The sequence below is a fragment of the Lissotriton vulgaris genome, chromosome 4_1 (assembly GCF_964263255.1).
Source record: "Lissotriton vulgaris chromosome 4_1, aLisVul1.2, whole genome shotgun sequence".
NCBI lineage: Eukaryota > Metazoa > Chordata > Amphibia > Caudata > Salamandridae > Lissotriton > Lissotriton vulgaris.
The window spans coordinates 2,051,883,912-2,051,896,397 of NC_141691.1; the positions used below are offsets into that span (position 1 = coordinate 2,051,883,912).

General features: G+C 49.2%; 1 protein-coding gene across 1 annotated transcript in view; it reads right to left on the reverse strand.

The window, feature by feature from the left end:
* The window catches only part of LOC147724943 (uncharacterized), a 322,726-nt gene that overhangs the window by 233,566 nt on the left and 76,674 nt on the right, over nt 1-12,486 (reverse strand). The window lies entirely within an intron of this gene.

Consider the following 12,486-nt stretch of genomic DNA (forward strand, 5'->3'; position numbering starts at 1 on the left):
AGACAGGCTCAGCTCATGCTAGAGCACCATCTCACATAAAACCAAGCACTCTGCCTCCAGGATTGTTAAGGCCTGCCATAGGAGTGACTTATAGGTGTATATGTGTCCAGACATAAGGTTTGATATAGGTATACTATATCTAAGCATGGGGTGTTTACACCATCTATCCCGAGCTGAGTGATCAGCCAGTTGTGTCGATTTGAATGGCCAGCCAGGGGTGGCAAAAGATATGCTGCAGCCCCTGGTAGGCCTGGGATGCACCTATTTCCTGGGTACCTATGGTACACTGTACATGGGCTCACAGGGTGATCCAGTATCCAATTGGTAATGCACCTAAATTGCATTGTAGTGAATTTAGAGAGAGAACAGCTGGGCTGTGGGTCTGATTAGCAGGCCCACAGGCACATTAAGTCGAAAACCAGTGAAGCAAAAAGCAAAAAGAGGGTTGACCATAGGAAAGCAGACCCTACTCTCCTACACAACCCCCCCCCCCAAACCCAGGGACATTCGACTAACCTTGACCAGTTGTGTCTTCATGTTCTAAGTGGAAGTACCTGGAGAGACCATCTGCATTACCATTGTCAGTCCCTGGGCGGTGCTCCACTGTAAAGTCCATCCTCTGTAGGGAAATGGACCACCTGAGCAGTTTGGGGTTTTCACCCTTCATCTGATTTAGCCACAAGAGGGGCTTATGGTCGGTCTGAATCTTGAAGTGAGTGCCAAACAAGTATGGTCTCAACTTCTTCAGGGCCCACACCACAGCAAAGGCCTCCCTCTCAATGGCTGACCAGCATTTCTCTCTAGGGTTAAGCCTTCTGCTAATAAAAACAATGGACTGGTCTTGACCATCTACATTAAGTTGTGAAAGCACAGCTCCCACCCCCAACTCAGAAGCATCTGTTTGGACAATAAGCTCTTTGGAGTAGTCAGGACTCTTTAAGATAGGTGCAGAGCACATGACTTTCTTCAGGTCATCAAATGCCTTTTGATAGCTTACTGTCCACTGTACCTTCTTTGGCATCTTCTTTAAAGTCAAGTCATTAGGAGGAATCACAATGGACCCATAGTTCTTAACAAACTTTCTGTAGTACCCAGACAGGCCCAAGAAAGCTCTGACCTGTGTCTGGGTGGTTGGAGGAGCCCAGTCCTTGATGGTCTGGATCTTACTCTCCAGTGGTTGAACCTGACCCCCACCTACCAGGTGGCCCAGGTACACAACCATACTCTACCCTATCTGGCACTTGGTTGCCTTGATAGTGAGGCCTGCCTTCTGCAGAGCCTCTAAAACCTTCTTCAGGTGGATCAGGTGATCCTCCCAGGTGGAGCTGAAGACAGCAATATCATCTAAATATGCTGCGCAAAAGTCATCCAACCCATGAGGACTTGGTTCACCAACCTTTGGAAAGTGGCAGGTGCATTCTTCAAGCCAAAGGGCATTACCACAAATTGATAATGACCTCCTGGGGTTGAGAAAGCAGTTTTGACCTTAGACTCCTCAGCTAACCTGATTTGCCAATAGCCAGCTGTCAAGTCAAATGTGCTCAAAAACTTGGCAGAAGCCAATCTGTCAATCAGCTCATCTGCCCTTGGAATTGGGTGAGTATCTGTCCTAGTGACAGCATTGAGACCCATGTAGTCCACACAGAACCTCATCTCTCTCTTACCATCGTGGGTGTGAGGTTTTGGCACAAGGACTACTGGGCTGGCCCATGGGCTCTCTGATGGCTCAATCACTCCCAGTTCGAGCATTTTCTGCACCTCAGTCTTTATACAATCCCTGACATGGCCAGGTTGCCTGTAGATCTTATTCTTCACAGGCAGACTGTCACCAGTGTCAACCTCATGGGTGCACCAGTTAGTCTGACTAGGTGTCAATGAAAACATATGCCTGTAAGACTGTAGAACGCGTCTGCAGTCCTGTTGCTGCTGGTCAGTGAGGCTGCCAGCTAAGGCCACACAATCGACTGAACCATCATCAGGGTTCTGAGATAGCAAGTCTCGGAGAGGGTCACTCTCTTCCTCCTGCCCCTCATCTGTAGCCATGAGCAAGCCCATGTCTGCCCTGTCAACATATGCCTTCAGTCTGTTGACATGGAGCACCATGTGGGGGCTCCTGGGAGCGCCTAGGTCCACCAAGTAGGTGACCTCTCCCTTTTTCTCAACAATGGTGTGGGGTCCAGACCATTTGTCCTGGAGTGCTGCTGGGGCCACTGGCTCCAACACCCACACCTTCTGTCCTGGCTGGTACTCAGTCAGCACAGCCTTTTGGTCATGCCAAGCTTTTTGAAGTTCTTGGCTAGCCTCAAGGTTTTTGGATGCCTTCTTCGTGTATTCAGCCATCCTGGAGCGGAGACCAAGTACATAATCCACTATATCTTGTTTAGGCTTTTTGAGAGGTAACTCCCATCCTTCATTCACTAGACATAGGGGTCCCCTTACAGGATGTCCAAACAAAAGTTCAAAAGGTCAAAAGGGATGTAGCCAACCCCCTTCTGTGGGACCTCTTTGTAAGCAAACAGAAGGCAGGGTAGAAGGATGTCCCATCTTCGCCTAAGCTTTTCAGGTAAACCCTTAATCATACCCTTTAAGGTCTTGTTGAATCTTTCAACAAGCCCATTGCACTGAGGATGGTAGGGTGTAATGACTTATAGTTGACACCACACTCTTTCCACATTGCAGTTAGGTATCCTGACATGAAGTTGGCACCTCTGTCAGATACAACCTCCTTTGGAAAGCCCAGTCTTGAGAATACTCCCAGGAGGGCTCTTGCCACAACAGGAGCTGTTGTGGTCCTTAGGGGAATAGCCTCTGGATACCTGGTGGCATGACCCACTACCACTAGTATAAATCTGTGCCCAGATGCTGTTTGGGGATCCATTGATCCAACAATGTCTATCCCAACTCCCTCAAAGGGCACCCCCACCACAGGTAGTGGTGATGGAGCAAGGATTCGCACATTTAGCGACTTGGTTGTATTCATGAACCTCGAGTAACCTTAACTTTGTAATCAATCTGTTTGTCTTACTAATATTGCCCATTTTACACTACACGGGGTGTCCCAGAGACGCTTGCCTATGTGTTTTCTAAAACATAATACGCTTGCCTCTAAAATGGCCGCTGCTTTGCGGGAATTTAGTCTGTGCATGCGTCGGTCATACCCATGTGATATGACGCACTTGCAGTTCTGGTGGGAATTTGTTGCTCATGCGCAATACATCTAAAGATGGCTGCTTTATGTTCTCACATGCTCCGAGCTTGCATAGCCGCTTTTGCAAAGCTGTTTGTTCTGCACTTACCCTAATGCAATAGTTATTATAAAGTAAGGGATATAGTATATCCATTTCCTGGTATACAGTGTAATCTTTTATTCTGTGTTTCTCAATTGTCTTCGCTTGCTTTTCATGTATTGTATTCTTTGGGCCTGGAAGGCGCTTGTTACTCCATTTTGGAAGCCCGTATGGTACCAGTCACGTGATGGGGGAAAAGAAAGCCATGCAGCAGTGGAACCCAGCCAGCTGGCAGCCTCGCCCAAGATGCTCATGGGAACCGACCTGTAACCCAGCAGGACGAAGCTGAACTGTACCTCAGATCGCTACAAATGTATTAAACTGCTGCATACCCCATTGTCCTCTGTAAAATATATGACATGGGAAACTAGAATGTATGGGGTGGGTACAAAAATGAATATTAAGCCTGAGAAAGTCAAAAATCTAGGTGGTGTGATGACTTAACCTCCCCTTTGTCCAATCAGAACTTGGGGATTCTTTCACTTGCAACATTGGGGGGTGGTACACTGACCCGAAAAACAGTATAACTAGCCTAGGTTTAGCTAGAGAAATTGTCCGACTTGTCCGAATAGCTGACCTGTCACTGACCCAACGCACTCTATAGGTGATTGATACAGAGAGTATTTTCAACAGACCCAGTCAGGGTTTTGGGAACCTTATGTGCTGGCGAAGCACTTTGCTGGAAGATTCGAGAACCCAATCGGGGTTATTGGTAGATTCCTTGCAGAGAGGGAGTAGCGCAGGCATTGCAACCCAAGCTGCGGGTGTTGGTCGTACCCTTTGGTGAACCCGGTCCTGATCCAAATCCTGGGGTTATCCTGTCCTGACTGTCCATGAGCTGTACCTGCTCGCCTACTGGCAACCTAAGTCCTTGAGGGTCCTTTCTCGCCTTTTCTAACTGACCCGTGGCCAGGTTTAGTCTTCAACCTATCCTAGGTAAATATAAACCAGTGTGGGTGTTCGTTTTTCTAAACTTCCTTCCTAACGTCTCGAATAAAGCATAATTGCCTACGTCCTTTTTCTCCCCTTTCTTTCTATAAATGAGATTTATCATGCATTATTGTCTATTAGCATGTTACACTTTTTACCTACCTTTAGTCAAATGCTGAATCATTTGCATATATAGTTTATGTTCCATTCTTACCCTCCCTATAGTTTTAAGTACATCTGGATAAAGGAAATTGCATAAGTTTCGTTTCCTCTGAACCGTTAGTGAATTTCGAAAGTCTACTTTGATTAGTATGTTCCCTTTCTTTACCCGCCTTCAGTAAAGTTGTGAAAGTCTATTAATCTAAAATAGCGTGTTCCTTATTTCTCCTTCCCTTTAGTTTGCCGGTTTCTAAATGAGTCTTACTCGCATTCATAGCTATACGATATTTCTAATTCTAGTTATAGACAGTTTGATCTGTGTCAATCTTTGGCTCATTGTAAAAACAACAAGTGATGGACCGAATGTGGATCAATGTCACACATTCAACCCAGTCCAAAGATCTGGGCCCAAATCCATCGTTTTTTTGCACTCCACACCACCCTGGGTTAGACAATGGCGATATGCAAATCAGCTCTGACCCTGTGCCCCATGGGAACAGTCCAGTCCGAACTACAAAAGCCATGTCCTTCCCAGAACGGAATCAAGCATCCGAGGACCGGACCGGTTTCGAGGTAACACCTCTCATCAGCCCGGCTAGCTTGACTCCAAGTGGTGTGGAGTGCCTGGGACCCACGTCTGGGCATCCCCAGCGCACTTATGGCGGCAATTGCAAAAACAACAAGTGATGGACCGAATGTGGATTAATGTCACACATTCAACCCAGTCCAAAGATCTGGGCCCAAATCCATCGTTTTTTTGCACTCCACACCACCCTGGGTTAGACAATGGCGATATGCAAATCAGCTCTGACCCTGTGCCCCATGGGAACAGTCCAGTCCGAACTACAAAAGCCATGTCCTTCCCAGAACGGAATCAAGCATCCGAGGACCGGACCGGTTTCGAGGTAACACCTCTCATCAGCCCGGCTAGCTTGACTCCAAGTGGTGTGGAGTGCCTGGGACCCACGTCTGGGCATCCCCAGCGCACTTATGGCGGCAATTGCAAAAACAACAAGTGATGGACCGAATGTGGATCAATGTCACACATTCAACCCAGTCCAAAGATCTGGGCCCAAATCCATCGTTTTTTTGCACTCCACACCATAAGTGCGCTGGGGATGCTTAGACGTGGGTCCCAGGCACTCCACACCACTGGAGTCAAGCTAGCCGGGCTGATGAGAGGTGTTACCTCGAAACCGGTCCGGTCCTCGGATGCTTGATTCCGTTCTGGGAAGGACATGGCTTTTGTAGTTCGGACTGGACTGTTCCCATGGGGCACAGGGTCAGAGCTGATTTGCATATCGCCATTGTCTAACCCAGGGTGGTGTGGAGTGCAAAAAAACGATGGATTTGGGCCCAGATCTTTGGACTGGGGTGAATGTGTGACATTGATCCACATTCTGTCCATCACCTGTTTTGTTTGCAATTGCCGCCATAAGTGCGCTGGGGATGCTCAGACGTGGGTCCCAGGCACTCCACACCACTGGAGTCAAGCTAGCCGGGCTGATGAGAGGTGTTACCTCGAAACCGGTCCGGTCCTCGGATGCTTGATTCCGTTCTGGGAAGGACATGGCTTTTGTAGTTCGGACTGGACTGTTTCCATGGGGCACAGGGTCAGAGCTGATTTGCATATCGCCATTGTCTAACCCAGGGTGGTGTGGAGTGCAAAAAAACGATGGATTTGGGCCCAGATCTTTGGACTGGGGTGAATGTGTGACATTGATCCACATTCTGTCCATCACCTGTTTTGTTTGCAATTGCCGCCATAAGTGCGCTGGGGATGCTCAGACGTGGGTCCCAGGCACTCCACACCACTGGAGTCAAGCTAGCCGGGCTGATGAGAGGTGTTACCTCGAAACCGGTCCGGTCCTCGGATGCTTGATTCCGTTCTGGGAAGGACATGGCTTTTGTAGTTCGGACTGGACTGTTCCCATGGGGCACAGGGTCAGAGCTGATTTGCATATCGCCATTGTCTAACCCAGGGTGGTGTGGAGTGCAAAAAAACGATGGATTTGGGCCCAGATCTTTGGACTGGGGTGAATGTGTGACATTGATCCACATTCTGTCCATCACCTGTTTTGTTTGCAATTGCCGCCATAAGTGCGCTGGGGATGCTCAGACGTGGGTCCCAGGCACTCCACACCACTGGAGTCAAGCTAGCCGGGCTGATGAGAGGTGTTACCTCGAAACCGGTCCGGTCCTCGGATGCTTGATTCCGTTCTGGGAAGGACATGGCTTTTGTAGTTCGGACTGGACTGTTCCCATGGGGCACAGGGTCAGAGCTGATTTGCATATCGCCATTGTCTAACCCAGGGTGGTGTGGAGTGCAAAAAAACGATGGATTTGGGCCCAGATCTTTGGACTGGGGTGAATGTGTGACATTGATCCACATTCTGTCCATCACCTGTTTTGTTTGCAATTGCCGCCATAAGTGCGCTGGGGATGCTCAGACGTGGGTCCCAGGCACTCCACACCACTGGAGTCAAGCTAGCCGGGCTGATGAGAGGTGTTACCTCGAAACCGGTCCGGTCCTCGGATGCTTGATTCCGTTCTGGGAAGGACATGGCTTTTGTAGTTCGGACTGGACTGTTCCCATGGGGCACAGGGTCAGAGCTGATTTGCATATCGCCATTGTCTAACCCAGGGTGGTGTGGAGTGCAAAAAAACGATGGATTTGGGCCCAGATCTTTGGACTGGGGTGAATGTGTGACATTGATCCACATTCTGTCCATCACCTGTTTTGTTTGCAATTGCCGCCATAAGTGCGCTGGGGATGCTCAGACGTGGGTCCCAGGCACTCCACACCACTGGAGTCAAGCTAGCCGGGCTGATGAGGTGTTACCTCGAAACCGGTCTGGTCCTCGGATGCTTGATTCCGTTCTGGGAAGGTCATGGCTTTTGTAGTTCGGACTGGACTGTTCCCATGGGGCACAGGGTCAGAGCTGATTTGCATATCGCCATTGTCTAACCCAGGGTGGTGTGGAGTGCAAAAAAACGATGGATTTGGGCCCAGATCTTTGGACTGGGGTGAATGTGTGACATTGATCCACATTCTGTCCATCACCTGTTTTGTTTGCAATTGCCGCCATAAGTGCGCTGGGGATGCTCAGACGTGGGTCCCAGGCACTCCACACCACTGGAGTCAAGCTAGCCGGGCTGATGAGAGGTGTTACCTCGAAACCGGTCCGGTCCTCGGATGCTTGATTCCGTTCTGGAAAGGACATGGCTTTTGTAGTTCGGACTGGACTGTTCCCATGGGGCACAGGGTCAGAGCTGATTTGCATATCACCATTGTCTAACCCAGGGTGGTGTGGAGTGCAAAAAAACGATGGATTTGGGCCCAGATCTTTGGACTGGGGTGAATGTGTGACATTGATCCACATTCTGTCCATCACCTGTTTTGTTTGCAATTGCCGCCATAAGTGCGCTGGGGATGCTCAGACGTGGGTCCCAGGCACTCCACACCACTGGAGTCAAGCTAGCCGGGCTGATGAGAGGTGTTACCTCGAAACCGGTCCGGTCCTCGGATGCTTGATTCCGTTCTGGGAAGGACATGGCTTTTGTTGTTCGGACTGGACTGTTCCCATGGGGCACAGGGTCAGAACTGATTTGCATATCGCCATTGTCTAACCCAGGGTGGTGTGGAGTGCAAAAAAACGATGGATTTGGGCCCAGATCTTTGGACTGGGGTGAATGTGTGACATTGATCCACATTCTGTCCATCACCTGTTTTGTTTGCAATTGCCGCCATAAGTGCGCTGGGGATGCTCAGACGTGGGTCCCAGGCACTCCACACCACTGGAGTTAAGCTAGCCGGGCTGATGAGAGGTGTTACCTCGAAACCGGTCTGGTCCTCGGATGCTTGATTCCGTTCTGGGAAGGACATGGCTTTTGTAGTTCGGACTGGACTGTTCCCATGGGGCACAGGGTCAGAGCTGATTTGCATATCGCCATTGTCTAACCCAGGGTGGTGTGGAGTGCAAAAAAACGATGGACTTGGGCCCAGATCTTTGGACTGGGGTGAATGTGTGACATTGATCCACATTCTGTCCATCACCTGTTTTGTTTGCAATTGCCGCCATAAGTGCGCTGGGGATGCTCAGACGTGGGTCCCAGGCACTCCACACCACTGGAGTCAAGCTAGCCGGGCTGATGAGAGGTGTTACCTCGAAACCGGTCCGGTCCTCGGATGCTTGATTCCGTTCTGGGAAGGACATGGCTTTTGTAGTTCAGACTGGACTGTTCCCATGGGGCACAGGGTCAGAGCTGATTTGCATATCGCCATTGTCTAACCCAGGGTGGTGTGGAGTGCAAAAAAACTATGGATTTGGGCCCAAATCTTTGGACTGGGGTGAATGTGTGACATTGATCCACATTCTGTCCATCACCTGTTTTGTTTGCAATTGCCGCCATAAGTGCGCTGGGGATGCTCAGACGTGGGTCCCAGGCACTCCACACCACTGGAGTCAAGCTAGCCGGGCTGATGAGAGGTGTTACCTCGAAACCGGTCCGGTCCTCGGATGCTTGATTCCGTTCTGGGAAGGACATGGCTTTTGTAGTTCGGACTGGACTGTTCCCATGGGGCACAGGGTCAGAGCTGATTTGCATATCGCCATTGTCTAACCCAGGGTGGTGTGGAGTGCAAAAAAACGATGGATTTGGGCCCAGATCTTTGGACTGGGGTGAATGTGTGACATTGATCCACATTCTGTCCATCACCTGTTTTGTTTGCAATCTTTGGCTCATGGCATATGATTTTTTTTTTTGTAAATATCTTTTTATTGCAGCATAACAGGTGATGTAATCCAACATTTGCATCATTTCCACCGTTGTCTCTTATGTATATAAACCTCCATCCCATGTGTCACACAGCCATTAAGCTCACAACCCGGGGGTCGAGCGGCGCAGTAGAGGATAGTGTTCTGTGTTGGAGGATACTTCCTGGTTCAATGACAACCAGTCAGCCGGGAAATGGCAGTGCCGCTTTTCAGACCTAACAGACCCCTCCCGTGCACAATGTCCAGTAGGATCAGTAGTCTCTCCACCCCTTTTCTGAACAACAACCCCCCCCATCCCACCCACTCCTCCCAACCCCTCCTGCCCCCCTCTCCCTTCGCCTAGAGCTACTCCCCCCACCCCATATCCAGTCCCCCCCCCCCCCCCAGACGTGATGATGATGATGATTAGATAAAGGTTTTCAAAACTTCTTGAGTCTGTGGTCATTATAGAGTATAAACATTTTTCAAATGTATATGGTATTGTGTTGTCTACTTACTCCACAGCTAGTTCCAGGGCCGGACTGGCTACCGGGCAGTTGTGTGTGCTGCCGAGCTGGGGGCTGTTTTCGTTGATAGGGACCTGCGTGTGAAAAACAAAATTCGTTTTGCTTTTTTTATTTCAATGCGCACGCAGGTCCCCATCAACGAAATAAGCCCCCACCACAGAGAAATTAGCCCTCAGCTCGGCAGCACACACAACTGCCCGGTAGCCAGTCCGGCCCTGGCTAGCTCCTTGATCCATTGTGATCTTAGGTACCTGTTTCGAGGATTGGTAAGTCGGGTACATGGAAATAGAAAAGAAGTGAAACCGAATTGCTGGTAGTAGTGTGTAGGTTACCTGATTAAGGTGTAAATGAAAATATTTTATGGGCCCAAGTGTGCATATTTGGTAACAAAGTTAGTCGGGTGACCTGCGCGCTCTATCAGGGTTGTCGTGGGGGCCTTGTAGTGCCACCTGCTTTGCCACTGGCTTGGCAGGTTACAGAGGAGCAACAAAACTCCTTAGTATCTTCAGACATATGGGGCCAGTGAAAGTGAGGAACAAGCCTGTCCCAAGTCTTGTTCTGGCCCAAGTTTCCTGCAAGGGGAATATCATGGGCTAAGGTAAGAAGGAAACCCCTAAAGGACTGAGGTATGACCAACCTCCTGGAAGCACCAGGCTTGGGGTCTCTAGCTTCAGAATAAAGGAGTCCTTCATCCCAGTACACTTTGTGGGTACCTGTAGCATTCTCTGCAGCCTCAGAAGCAGCTTGCTGTCTGAGGGGTTCAAGAGATGGACAGTCTAACTGAGCCTGCCTCAAGTCTGCCCTGGAGGGACCCCTGTCATAAAAACTCAACCTGGTCAGGTTCAAGCTCTTCTAGGACAGTTCCCTCTGAGGACTCAAAATCAGTTCCTGTGAAGGCTGATCTTCACTTGAAGGCAGGGGGGAAGGCACTGCCTTGACCCTACTGCTCTTTCTCTTGGAAGGTACTTGGTCCATTGTTCCAGGATCCAAGACCTGTTCAGTGAGGCACTTTTTGGCCTGTGACCTGGTCACAGCAAGGACATTTGACGATATACCTAACATCTCAGCATGAGCCATGTTCTCCACTTCTGACCACTGTGAGTTTTCAAGGTCATTGCCCAAAAGACATTCAACTGGGAGGTCTGCACTTACCAAAACCCTTTTTAGGCCAGTTACCCCTCTCCAGGAGAAATTAACAACTGCCACACTGTGTGTAGTGGTGACATTGCTGGCATTGGTCACTAGGTAATTGTCACCCAGTATAACCTGACCAGGGTCCACAAAGTTAGGTGTCACCATTGTGACACTGGCACATGTGTCCCTGTACGCTTGAGCCACTTTATCAATTATCAAAGGTGTCTGTCTGTACTTGTCCAGAGTACTGGGACTCACAGTAGAGGACATAGCCATGTCCACATCACAAACTAGAACAGCCTGAGTTGGTATTCTGACTAGGCCAGAATCCATCTCAGTTCCCAGGGTTAACCCTACTATACCCTTGGATTGATTACTACCACTGCCAACTGTACTAGGGGGTGCAGGTGCCTTAGGGGCAGTAGTGGTAGGGGCTGAATCTTTCTTGGTGCAATCACTAGTCCAGTGACTAGTGGACTTGCATACATTACACCAAGGTTCCATTTGGCCATCTTTCTTCTTTTTCTTGAAAGTTTGGGACCCACCCTCATTGGTCTTTTGGGGCCCTGGAGAAGACTTCTGGTCTTTTTGTTTCTGCTCCCCACCCTTATGGTCTTCCTTTTTCTGATCACCACCTGGCCCTGGTTTTTCTGCTTAATCCTGGTTCTGACCCATGTGTCCGCCTTCTTACCCAATTCTTGGGGGGAGGTCAGATCTGAGTCAATCAGGTGTTGGTGCAACAACTTGTTCTGATAATTATTAAGGATTTGCTCTCTCATTATTAAATTATACAATCCTGTATAGTCCTTAACTTTACTTCCCAACAACCAGCCTTCCAGAGCCTTAGTGGCACAATTAACAAAATCAGTCCAGTCCTGAGTCTGTGTCTTCTGGGTATCTCTGAACATCCACCTGTACTGTTCAGTGGTTAAGCCAAACCCATCAATCAGAGCACTCTTCAGGACAGTGTAATTGTTAGCATCATCATCACTAACTGTGAGGAGCTTATCTCTACCTTTTTTTAGAAAAGGAGAGCCACAAGATTGCTGCCCACTGACTTTGGGGTACCTGCTGTACTTTGCAGGCTCTCTCCAAATCAGTTATCCATTTGTGGATGTCATCCCCTATCTTGTAGGGGGGGGGCACAATCTTACTCAGGTGTCTATTGTCATAGGACCGGTCTTTATCCTTAGGGATACTGCTGCCACCAGTGGGTTCTACCCCACCTAACTTCCTTTCTCTGTCAAAGGCAAGTTTCTCTTTGGCTAGGGCAAGTTCTTCTCTCTCAATTCTGAGATTGACTTTCCTCATCCTATCCTGGTGTTCTCTCCTCTGAGGAGATGTCATTCCCCTCTGAGAACCCCTAGAAGCTTTGGAGTGATGAGAATCTCCTGAGTGAGATCTCCCTCTACTATACCTCTGGTTAAACCCACTTAGAGGCCTGAATGGGGCTGTCCCATTCTCAGCTCCAAATTGGCTTAAGTTAGCCTGGCTAAGTCTCCTGACCTGGACCTGGCTACCTTCCTCTTCTTCAGACTCATCCCCAACCTCATCCTCATCTTCTTCCTCCTCTCCTTCTACAGCAGAGGGGTCAGTGGCATCTTCTGAAGAGGGTAGGCCATTAGTTGCATTCCCAGTAGTGTCTGCACCAGAGGCCTTTAGAGCTTCAGACTCGTATAAGAGCTCTAGGTG